At 44.2% G+C, this 12745-nt stretch overlaps 1 long non-coding RNA gene across 2 annotated transcripts; it reads right to left on the reverse strand.

Moving 5' to 3' along the window:
- Positions 1-9270: 9270 nt before the first annotated feature.
- Positions 9271-12457, reverse strand: LOC113842778 (uncharacterized). Of its 2 annotated transcripts, XR_011807243.1 has the most exons (7): positions 12327-12457; positions 11711-11771; positions 10988-11263; positions 10593-10713; positions 10237-10333; positions 9673-9876; positions 9271-9589 (listed from the first exon to the last, which is right to left on the reverse strand). It is a non-coding gene; the product is annotated as an uncharacterized lncRNA (long non-coding RNA). The 2 variants fall into 2 exon arrangements; XR_005263795.2 differs by lacking the exon at positions 10237-10333.
- Positions 12458-12745: the final 288 nt, after the last annotated feature.

Raw genomic sequence — 12745 nt, forward strand, 5'->3', positions numbered from 1 at the left:
GCTTCTCCCTCATCTGCCAAACAAAATTAACAAACCAACCAACCAACATGCATACCAAAATCGATACCAACAACAAATAGAACAAAAAAAAAAAATGATAAGCTTAGCAAGAGTACCATAGTATACTGCAAGGATAAATCTAGTTTTTCTAATGTTGACTAGTCCACTACTTTTCCAAGTGCTTTTAATGATCCTGGGGTGCCTAATTTTTGTTTTACTGATACACAGCTCAATCTGATGTCTCATCTGGCAGTCTTCATAATACAAGTAAAAAATAGTTACCAGATTATGAGAACAAAGACAAGTGACAGTGGCAGAAGGAAAGAGTGAAACACTAAGTAAAACTGAACAAACACTTAGTGTAAGGTAAAGGAACACACTATAAGAAAACTAGCCTAGGATACTTAGTATAAAACTGCCTAAAGTCTGATAGATTCTGAAGTTTGCTTTTCGCAAAGAAACATAATGAATTAACACTTCTTATCAGGTAGAGTATGAAGTGTACAAAAACAGGCCTTTCCAGTCACAACAATTAAACTGACAAAGTAAAATATTACTATAACGCTGTACAATTTTCTCATTGTTACTCAGAATAAAAAGGAGGAATTACACCTTGAAATAATCTAATGTAAAAAAAAGTTTAAAAAAATCTACCAAAGTACTGAAAATTCTACTGATGCACTGAAACACAGATAATTTCTCCATTGAAGGGCACTATTAAATTAAAATTTCATTTAAAATATCTTTTGGGAGAGGTGAAATGTCCTGCCATAGACAATATTGGAAAACATTTATTTGGGGAACAAAGTTTTATCCTTTTTTTTTTTTACCTTTCAATTTTTACTTATCTCACTCTACTTATTGCTGTCTTCCTCAGCACTGCTATGGAGTCATTCCAGGAAAAATATATAAAACAAAATAAAAATGCTTTTTTTTTTTTTTAATATATAATTTCATTGTTACATTTAACATCCCATAAATAAAATGATCAAATGCTTTGTTGAAGTGAAAGTTCCATTAGTTCCCACCAAGAATGCTGTTATGCTTAGCCTTAAGAACTTAAATGCATAGTTTTCACTTTATTTGGCTTGCTCATTGTCTTCAGTTTACTACAAAGAGCAGGTGTGATTAGAACTACCCCACGACTTCACAGTACTTATCGCCATTTCAATATACTCCTTTGTGGACTGCATTTGCCACATGGGTTAGCTTTCAAATATTTGCATAAATACTCTCACATACAAATACTTACAAATACTTGCAGAAACACTTTGTCCTTGTTATGGCAGGACAGTTCATTCAGTGAAATGTCTTACTATCATTTCAAGCCTGGGTCACACATTGCAAGTTTTCCTTAACATGTGCATTTTATTATTTATACAGCTTTCTTCATTGAGCAACACTGCAAAGGCAACACTAATCCAGAGAGAGACATCTCTCATCTTTCTTTAAGCCCATGACAGATTAAGAGGTTTGACTATTCTGGATGAGTGGGAATACATGCTCTTGTCTGCAAGACATAATAATAATTTTAAAAATACTTTTTTTAGAAAAAGTAAAAAAAAAAAAAAGAAGGGCTGATATCGCCGGTATTTTCAATATTTATACAGTACTTCTATACTTAAGTACTTAAGTTTTCAAGACAAAAAAAAAAAAAGAAGACAAAATAGAAAGCATAGTGCTGCACAAAAACCAAGCACTGGAGAACTGTGGAGTCTGCAGCACATTTTAAAGCACAAGTATAAAGGCCCTACAAACTGGTACCTTCTGTCAACTGGATTGAGTGATCTACTAACTTGGCTTGCCATTTAAAACCAAGGTATGACCTAATATATAAAATGACAACAAATATTCTTTGAATTTCTTATTAAATAAACAGTAGCATTTCTGAGAGCAACAATTCCAATATTAATTAGCTCCATGGTTTTGTCACTCAACTCTCAACAACTTCACCACCTCCACAGAACAGCCCTCTAAAAAAACACAGCTTTATCTACTGTAACAAGAACAATGAAAACCTTTCACCATTTACTTACTTAAGCATGATTTCTTATTAAACTGTGCAGTATTTCTTCTGGCATAAAATATTCTGTACAGTAGCACTACCACTCTCTTTTCAGTAGTATACAAGTCTTACTAAACCATTTGATTGCAACTTAAATATATGGCAATCACAAATGAGGAAAATAAAGATTAAAAAAAAAAAAAAAACAAAAAAAAAAAAACAACAAACAGCTACATTGCAGAGAGTTAACTGCAAGTTAACACAATCAAAATGGCCTGAGCTACATAAACAGAAGTTACACAGCAGTACATAGAAGGGCAACTCTTCACCATTAAGTTTTACATAAATATATAAACTGCCAGATTACTCAAACTGTTTACTCAGTTGTGAGTTAGCAAAACTCAAACATGATCACAACATACAGTTTTACATAGATGTTAATGTTTTCCCAACTAAATCAAGAAATTAATTATAAAATGATCTCATTTTGATGGTAGCAGGAAGATGGCAAGACCTAAAACAGGCTGCTTTTTGGTCTAGACTTTCAAAGACAGATAAGTACAAACAGCTTACAATTTTCTTCTTTTCTACCATGGCTGTTAAAATCACATTGACAAGTACAGAAGCGTAACCTTTATTCTTACAAAGATAATTTAAAATGAAAGCATGAAACATTGAATGGAAAGTCCATGATACAGAAAACAGAGTTTCAGAAGGGGGTTCGTGACATGAATATCTTTTAGCCCTGCAGTAAATCTGAATATTGACATGATTAGACAGGGGTAGTTTTGTGATCACAGCTGCATGAAACCTATTAAAGGTTGGAAAACATTAAAAGCTTTTCACTCGAAGAAAGTTTCTAGCTTTACAGTTGTATACAGAAGAAAGACAAGCGTTGCCTCAGTAGCTACGAATGAAAATGCAATTAAAACAACAACATAATAAAAAAGCATTAAATGTTCTCAACAGCTATTATTTTTGAGGGCAAAATAAACTTACCTGAGAATAACATGCTTAATGTTTAAAAAAATATAGGTACATTTTCAGTGTAAGAAATAGAAACTAGACCAGCTCTTCTGGCTGCCTTCCACTCTATATATAGTTTATACTCTACTATAGTTTCTCTGAACATATTTTCAGCCACCTACTGCAGGTAAACTAATGAAAATTCTAGGTCATCATTTTTCTTAGGTTGGTAAAATGAAATAGGATAAAATTGAGAAAGAGCTTTGATGCATATCAGATGCTGTCTACTCTGCATTAGAAACTTAATCACTATAGAACATAAGAGACATGCTAAACACAGGGAAAGATGAAATAATACTGGTCATTCAGTGTGACAGGCTTCTGTGAATAGTTTCCCCTCAGATCTCAAAGGGTGACAAGTCGCATTAGCAGTGCTATCCAGCCTCTGCAGTGGAAGATCTCAAACAATCACCTGCAACGTTAAAACAGCTTAACTTTTTTCACATTTCCTATTTATAATTTAAAATAATAATAATAAATAAATAAAAATATTGCAAAGGAACAAAATTTGACTTGTTCTCCCTTCAAGTTTCCCTTACACAACACGGGATTAAACAGCTTGCCATTGCTTTAACAGCCACTAGATGTCGACAGAGACTAACACTCTAATGCACTGCTTCCCATATTAAATGAGACGCAGAGAAATAGATTTTGAGGTGTCCTTTATATTGATATATGCACAAGCAAATGTACACTGCTTGGCTACATACAAAATCCAATCCAATCTGGTCCAAAATCTGATCAACTTAATGTACTGGAAGAATAATAACAACCCTCCACACACAAACACTTCCAAGTTCACATATGTGCACATAGCTTATCACACTGTAAATATAATTTTTGAGGTACCATCTAAGCTGCCAAACTGTTGTCAAAGTAAGTTGATCTTCCTTCCCGAACGAGAAGTGAACCACACTGAGTGGTTACACATTAGACTGTAAAAAAAGGCTAGGATAATTCTTCCTCTTCCTGCTTTAAAATCAGCGTGATTTTATGCAATAAAAGCCAGTGAGAAGAGCTGTAGCAGATTCGCCATGACCTACATAGCATATGCAAATGGAACGCTATCACTTTCCATGTTTTCTTTCTTGAGCAGCTCACTTGTCTGCACAACATTTGTGTCTTGCTAGAGTACCTTTGTCTCCTCTGAGTTGAGAGGTACAACTGCAGCTCTTTCTTAATTTTGTGCTAATCAGGGCAGCTGGAAGGAAGAGAAATAGAATTTTCCCACTGAGAAGGAAAAAAGCTGAGAACTCCTTCATTCTGACAGGCAAGGGGAGGCTCAAACTTGCACTGCCGAGAACTAGAAAATTAATGACCCTTTTTCTCTTTGAAGTTCACTGTCCTAAATATCAAGACAAGCATATACCGTAATGACAGCATCTCTCACAGTTGCACCAAAAAGAAAAACACACCTGCGGGAAAGTTAAGTGATAACAAGTCCTGCCACATTGTGCTGATGTCAACAGATGCCTTAACTCTTTACCCAGCCAAATCAGGACGCCACAAAAGCCACACAGTACATCCTAATTTGAGTCTCCCTCCACACGTTGATTGCTTCTTTTTAAAGAATTCAGATTCTCATTATAAATATGCCCTCCTGTAATAGATCAAGTTCCAGACAGGAAAACTTGCCAGTATTTTAGTATTTTTAGAGCCACTTTTAACTGTAATTACCAAACCAGTAACACAGAAGACTCCTGTACTACTTATGAAATCAGCCTTATCACTTTGGTAGTCAACGAAATATTTGTACCACAGCTGTTTCAAAGAAGAGTTGATGAAAAACTCCAGGATCCAAATGATCTAAATGCTATTAATTTTGTTCAGAAATGTTATGGTACGTTATGCTTTAATTGTGAAAGCATTAACATACACATGCTTCCATTTACTATTTACCTCAGTCCCATAAAAACTAGTATTTTTTTTTTCCATATCAAAATAAATCCAACTAGGAATGTCAGGCTGTGTAAAAATTAAATATATACCACTTTCAAATAGGAAGTCAAAATATGAGTCCTGAAGAGAGAGTATCAAATCAGGTGTACACAAAGCACTTGAAAAGAAGCTCCCCTGTTGCTTCTTTCTGAGTGTAGTTGTTTTACACTGCCAAACACCACCACTCCGCCCCCTCACTCCCTCTGCTCTAAGGAAGAGGGGGAGAAAACAATGGAAAAGAGCTCCAGAGTTGAGACAAAGGCGGGGAGATCACTCACCAATTATCACCACAGGCAAAACACACTCAGCACAGAAATTAATGTAGTTCATTCCTTATTACTAATTGACAAGAGCAGCAAGGAACTACAAGCAAACTAAAATAAATAAACAAATAAATCCACCTTCTTCTACATCTTCTCCCCGAGCGGTGCAAGGGAGTGGGGGCTGTGGTCAGTCCATAGCATTCATCATCTCCCACTACTCCTGCATGAGGTCCCTCCCATGGGATGCCATCCTTCCTAAACTAAACCGGCATGAGCCTCCCATCAGGAGCAAACTGCTCCAGCACGGGTCCCCCACAACTGGGCGGCAGCTCCCCCCAGACCCCCTGCTCCTGCGGAGGCTCCTCTCCACGGGCTGCAGCTCCGGCCCGAAGCATGTTAAATCAGATTGTGGAATGAATGAATGAATGAACCCCAACTTAAGGGGTTTTGTTCTTCTCACTTGGGGCTTGGGAGAAGAGAACGATCCCCACCTCTCTGGAGCCTCCTTTCAGCTTCCTGTAGAGCACAGGAAGGGCTCCCCTGAGCCTCCTTTTCTCCACGCTGAACAACCCCAGCTCCCTCAGCCGCTCCTCACCAGACTTGTTCTCTAAACCCTTCACAAGCTTCAGAGCCCTTCTCCGCACACGCTCCAGCACCTCGAGCTCTTCGCTGAACACAGTGCTCGAGGTGCGGCCTCAGCAGAGCCGAGCACAGAGGGACAACCGCTTCCCTAGTCCTGACGGCCACTCTATGTCTGATACAAGCCAGCTGTAGAGATATTGATATACATATATATGCAGCACTAGTACATGTTCCTTGGAAAACCGGTCCAACTCTCTTCAAACCCCGTACATTGATGGTTTCCTCTAACTTGCACTGACGCTTCAGCTGGATCCTCTAAATCCCATGTTACTGCTTCTGCTTCCTAAGCAGGTGACAGAAACTCCTAAGCGGAGAGCAGAGGAGTTGTAGTTCTGTATCCAGGAAATATTTGGAAGTTTGGAAGATGCTTCCCTTGCTCAGCTGCCATCCCTATGTTAATCAATCACCCGATCTTTTGCCTTCCAGCAAAAGTCTTGATGCAGTTCTTAAGGAAAGTTCTTTCTGAAAATCCTCAGCCACCTCTGTGCACGCCAAACCTTTCCTGGCACTGTGCAATGCGCGGATGGCAGCGATAAATCAGGTCGTGGAATGAATGGCAACGCGTGGGGAGGGACTTTTCAGGTGGCTTCGCGCTGTTTCGCAGGTCCCTGAATTAGAGGTAATGAGGAAACAAGCGGTAGAAACAAAACCTTGAGGGAGGCTGAGATCAAGAATTGGCTACAGTGTTCAAGAGGACCTTTGGGCAGTGGGCAATTGCTGGCTGGCTCCAGGCGCGTGTCTGAGGGTCTCTGACCAACTGGGATTTGGGTGCGTGGACAGCACATGGGGCTACGGGGAGAGGACATGTAGGAGTGAAAAAGGGCAATAAACGCCTCCTGTTCAAGAGCCATCAGGAGTGTGTGTCTTGCGTCCCTTCAGCAACACAAAGATTTGGCTCCAGATCCAAAATGTCATGTATTTGGCAATTTTATTTACAGTAGCACTCCCAACCCCTCCCATCCCCTCTTTTCCCTTCCCTCCACTCCCCTCCCCTATGCTCCCTGTCCCTACACTCCCCTACACTCCCCTCCCCTATACTACCCTACACACCCCTACACTCCCCTACACACCCCTACACTCCACTCCCCTATACTACACTACACACCCCTACACTCCCCTCCCCTATCCTACCCTACACACCCCTACACTCCCCTCCCCTATACTACCCTACACACCCCTACACTCCCCTCCCCTATACTACCCTACACACCCCTACACTCCCCTCCCCTATACTACCCTACACACCCCTACACTCCCCTCCCCTATCCTACCCTACACACCCCTACACTCCCCTCACCTACACACCCCCACACACCCCTACACTCCCCTACACTCCCCTCCCCTATACTACCCTACACACCCCTACACTCCCCTCCCCTATCCTACCCTACACACCCCTACACTCCCCTCCCCTATACTACCCCACACACCCCTACACTCCCCTACACTCCCCTCCCCTATCCTACACTACAAACCCCTACACTCCCCTCCCCTATACTACCCTACACACCCCTACACTCCCCTCCTCTATCCTACCCTACACACCCCTACACTCCCCTCCCCTATACTACCCTACACACCCCTACACTCCCCTCCCCTATACTACCCTACACACCCCTACACTCCCCTACACTCCCCTCCCCTATACTACCCTACACACCCCTACACTCCCCTCCCCTATCCTACCCTACACACCCCTACACTCCCCTCACCTACACACCCCTACACTCCCCTCCCCTACACACCCCCACACACCCCTACACTCCCCTACACTCCCCTCCCCTATCCTACCCTACACACCCCTACACTCCCCTCCCCTATACTACCCTACACACCCCTACACTCCCCTCCCCTATACTACCCTACACACCCCTACACTCCCCTACACTCCCCTCCCCTATACTACCCTACACTCCCCTCCCCTATACTACCCTACACACCCCTACACTCCCCTCCCCTACACACCCCTACACTCCCCTCCCCTCCCCTACACACCCCCACACACCCCTACACTCCCCTCCCCTATACTACCCTACACACCCCTACACTCCCCTACACTCCCCTCCCCTATACTACCCTACACACCCCTACACTCCCCTCCCCTATACTACCCTACACACCCCTACACTCCCCTCCCCTATACTACCCTACACACCCCTACACTCCCCTACACTCCCCTCCCCTATACTACCCTACACACCCCTACACTCCCCTCCCCTATCCTACCCTACACACCCCTACACTCCCCTCACCTACACACCCCCACACACCCCTACACTCCCCTCACCTACACACCCCCACACACCCCTACACTCCCCTCACCTACACACCCCCACACACCCCTACACTCCCCTACACTCCCCTCCCCTATACTACCCTACACACCCCTACACTCCCCTCCACTATACTACCCTACACACCCCTACACTCCCCTCCCCTATACTACCCCACACACCCCTACACTCCCCTACACTCCCCTCCCCTATCCTACCCTACACACCCCTACACTCCCCTCCCCTATCCTACCCTACACACCCCTACACTCCCCTCCCCTATACTACCCTACACACCCCTACACTCCCCTCCCCTATACTACCCTACACACCCCTACACTCCCCTACACTCCCCTCCCCTATACTACCCTACACTCCCCTCCCCTATACTACCCTACACACCCCTACACTCCCCTCCCCTACACACCCCTACACTCCCCTCCCCTACACACCCCCACACACCCCTACACTCCCCTCCCCTATACTACCCTACACACCCCTACACTCCCCTACACTCCCCTCCCCTATACTACCCTACACACCCCTACACTCCCCTCCCCTACACACCCCCACACACCACTACACTCCCCTATAATCCCCTCCCCTATACTTCCATACACTCCCCTTCGCTACACTACCCTACATTACCCTATGCTCCCCTCCCCTATCCTATCCTACACTCCCCTAAACTCCACTCCCCTACACTACCCTATACTCTCCTACGCTCCCCTCCCCTCTACTATGCTACACTACGCTATGCTACACTACGCTATGCTACACTACCCTATCCTACCCTCCCCTACCTCCTCTACACTGTCTTCCCTTCCCCTCCTTCCCCTCCTTCCCCTCCTTCCCCTCCTTCCCCTCCTTCCCCTCCTTCCCCTCCTTCCCCTCCCTCCCCTCCCTCCCCTCCCCTCCCCTCCCCTCCCCTCCCCTCCCCTCCCCTCCTCTCCCTCCCCTCCCTCCAATCACATCGCATCGCATCGCATCGCATTGCCTCCCCTCCCCTCCCCTCCCCTTCCCTGCCCTCCCCTGCCCTCCCTTCCCTTTCCCTTTTCTTTCCCTTCCCCTCCCCTCCCCTCCCCTCCCTTCCTTTTATTCCCTCCCCTTCCCTCCCCTCTTGTCTTCTTTCTTTCAGGTAAGTTCAGATCGCTTCAGTCGTTCTCGTAGCTCATATCCCTGGCTGATTCACGCGAACCCATCAGCAGCAACCAGAAGCGCTCCAGCTGCTGTGTCACTAGTTGAGCAACAGTCTGCAACTGGGAATCGCTGACTTTGTTCTGTGGCTCAGACAGGTGCCTTTCAGTTGCACCCTGGCCTGGACGTGTCCTCTTGCTGTGTCCCCACCTACATCGCAGTTCTGCTTAGAAGCAGCAGCAGGCTTTGGAAGATGTCCCACTCCTTCCATTTTCAGTGGTTTAGCTTGGCTAGCCGGGTGGTGTCTGTCAAGAGAAGACAACAAAGAGATTTGGGTTAGAAACAGCTAACTGAGTAGTTCCTTTCCACAAGGGCAAGGAATATTTACCCGTTCCTAATGGAGGCTGCAGTGTCAGAGATAACGACAGGTCCTTCCGAGAGCTTTGAAATATCCCTTGGGGATGCTGTGTCCAGAGGACCAGAGCAAACCTGTCTAAAGTACACCGTGGAATCACTCGGAATTACTTCCTAGCACAGAAGCATGTGTCCGATACGGCTTCGGCTGGTTTCAGTGTTCTTCTGCACCTCATACCTAAATTAAGATAAGAGGTCTCAATGCAGATGGACAGCTTGAGAAACAGAGAAATCACTGATGTGCTTTGAGTACTTCTAAGGACTGAGAACTAAATAAAGCCAATGTTGTAACATTAAGGATTGGTTAGAAAAGTAAACGTTAAAAACAAGTAAAGGAGAAGAACAAGTACGCTTTCTTAAAGTATCTACTGTACTTAAAGGATCTTTAAGCAAGTAAATAAGTAATGAAATATATACGCAGAGAGAGAGAGAGAGAGAGAGATACAGAAACCTAAGAAACTGCTGTGCAGCTTAGCTTCTTGCTCTCTTTTCTAAAAGTCCTAGTGAATACAGCATCTGCGTGCGTTACAAGCATTACCCTCAGTCCAGCACAGGTACACACGAGAGGACAGCCTGCAGGTTGCGGAGGCAAAGAAACTGCTCTGGCTGGATGTGAAGAGCCAAGACACAAGTTGCTGTCAGGGAAAAGATACACAGAGGGGATGGATGAAAAACACGGAGTGTGCTTCCGACCTTCACAACTTCTAAGCAAGCGGAGATGAGGTTGTGGAAGAACCAAATGAGCTGTTGATCTAGAAGCAGCCTGAAGACTGTCCTTAAGCAGGGCCTTGCATTCTTCATTTTTATAGCATTGCTTGCCTTCAAGTGCACGATCATGATTTTATGAACTTTCTACCACTACAGAAATGCACCGGATTCTTTCACAAAACTTACGGGTGGTACTTGGAAATATTGGTCAGCATTCTCTATTTCCTTCGTCATCTCAATTCTCTTTTGGCCTGGGAAGCTTTTCAGAGCAGAGGAGAAGATCCGCTGTAATACGGAGTTTTGGATCCTGCAAAGGAAACGAAGAATCCTACTGACAACTCTTTTCAACCTCACCTGCAACCATCACAGAAAAGAAGACCGAAAGAACACCGCTTTAGCATGGGAAGCATGCATTTGAGCATAGGTGTCCTAGAGCTGAAGCCAGGTTAAGCAGGTTCCAAACAAGGTGAAGGAGCACACCCATAAAGCATTTCCATTAAGCTGTGCTTGCAAACAAATGGTTTAAAGACTTAGATTTTCTTACAAGTGAAGAATGAAAAAATAAAAAGAAAGAAAATTACCAGGACATCCAGTTTTCCTCTAGCTTGCTTTGCTTCTTTCCGAATCTGAGTCTTGAGTGACAATCAGGGAGCAGCATTGTGCAGAAATGCCAAAGCCTCCCCAGCTTGTCGTACCTTCATCGACAAGGGCTTTGATACTGCTGCCTCCTCAGCACCATCAGCAATTTCCTAGGAAAGCTGGTGTCCACCAGGTCAAATAGGAATGGGAAATCCCTCTTGCCACAACTTCACACTCACACCAGAGTTGGCAGGACAGGCCGATGGACAGAGAAGTGTCTGTAAGAGTGTTAGAAAACAGGCTTTAGATTTCCGTCAACCCAGGAAAAATTACTTGCTCATCCCCTCAAACTGAACTCTCAGTAGAAGGAGGTGATCCCAAGCTGCATTCCTGACATCTATGCTGCAAAGTCATCCAATGGGACATGTTACTGTACCAGCCTGTTACGAACAGGAACAGGAGTTTGAGGTTATGCTGTTTGAGTAGAATTAAGCTCAAAGAGTTAGTCCTTTGGTATGTTTTTTGTCTGCAAGTGTTTTCACTGTTTCCCAGACAATGTCTCCAGCAAGCTGGCTGCTTGCTTCATTTGTTCTGTTCTGTTCTGTTCTTTTTGATTCTGTTTTGTTTTGTTTTCTCAGCAAGGATTCTTAGAGAAATGAGATTAAAGTGATCATATTGTATGTCCGTCCCTCCCTCCCTCCCCTTCGCTTGTCCAGAGCTTTTACCTTGTCCACCAGCTTGAATGAACTCGGTCATAGGCGCAGGTGTGTCCAAGCAATTCTGTTCCTAGAGATGTTGTGAAAACAGACAGCTAAGGAGTGGGGAGAGGACGTGCTGCTGTCTGCAGTGTGACCTCAGCGCTTACCAAACAGTAGGGAATACACAGAGAAGGGCGTTAGGAAAACTTCAAGCCCCAGACACATTTATGTGGAAACCATATTTCCCAAGATAACGCTGGACACAACTGCATAATCAAAATGGATTCATTTCTTGGTTCATCCAACTCCTAGGTTTTAGTTTTAAAAAGTTTCTGTCTTGGCTTAAAGCACTCTTCCAATCTCTATTTCCAGTTACTAGGATTTCCTGAAATAGCTCATCCCATTTTTTTCTTTGTACAATCTCCCAGCCTCTTTGTTTTCCTCTCCCCAAGAAACTTAGAGCTGCTCTCTTCCTACTTGGCAACTAGATATGGAGCTGTATCAGCCAGAAGGAAGTTTCCTTCACACCTTCCGCTTCTTACGGTATCTGGACCTTTACTCTTACTCGCCCTTCCTACATTAGCACAAAGAAAGCTGTCTGGGAGATCTGATGTCTTGTTTTCCAGAAGCTACCCTGAATCACCTTTACGAGAGCTGTCCCACGCTGCGAGCACAAGTCTTGCAGTCTGGCCAGATATTTGCCTTCTAAGTCGATAATCAAACCTGTCAAGTTAAGAACACGTAACCAATGGAGAGGAAATCCTTTTATTTTGCTCCGAATTCACTTTTTTTTTTTTTTTTTTTTTTCCTAGACCAAGACTGAATCGTGGGAAACCAGCAAAACTCTGGTGAAAAATGAAATGAAAAATGTTAAGGTCAGGCAGCTTGCCCACTGCAATTGCTACCCTGAAAGCAGATGGAGTGCATCTTCATACCCCACAGCCTGAGACACTAGTCGACAGGCCAGCCCATGTGATGAAGTCCATTGCTGTCCTGAATTTTAACGTGACAGGGGGACTCTTAAGCCTCTTGTTTATGCTTTAGTACTTGCGGTCTCTGGGA

The sequence above is a fragment of the Anas platyrhynchos genome, chromosome 2 (genome assembly GCF_047663525.1).
Source record: "Anas platyrhynchos isolate ZD024472 breed Pekin duck chromosome 2, IASCAAS_PekinDuck_T2T, whole genome shotgun sequence".
Classification (NCBI taxonomy): domain Eukaryota; kingdom Metazoa; phylum Chordata; class Aves; order Anseriformes; family Anatidae; genus Anas; species Anas platyrhynchos.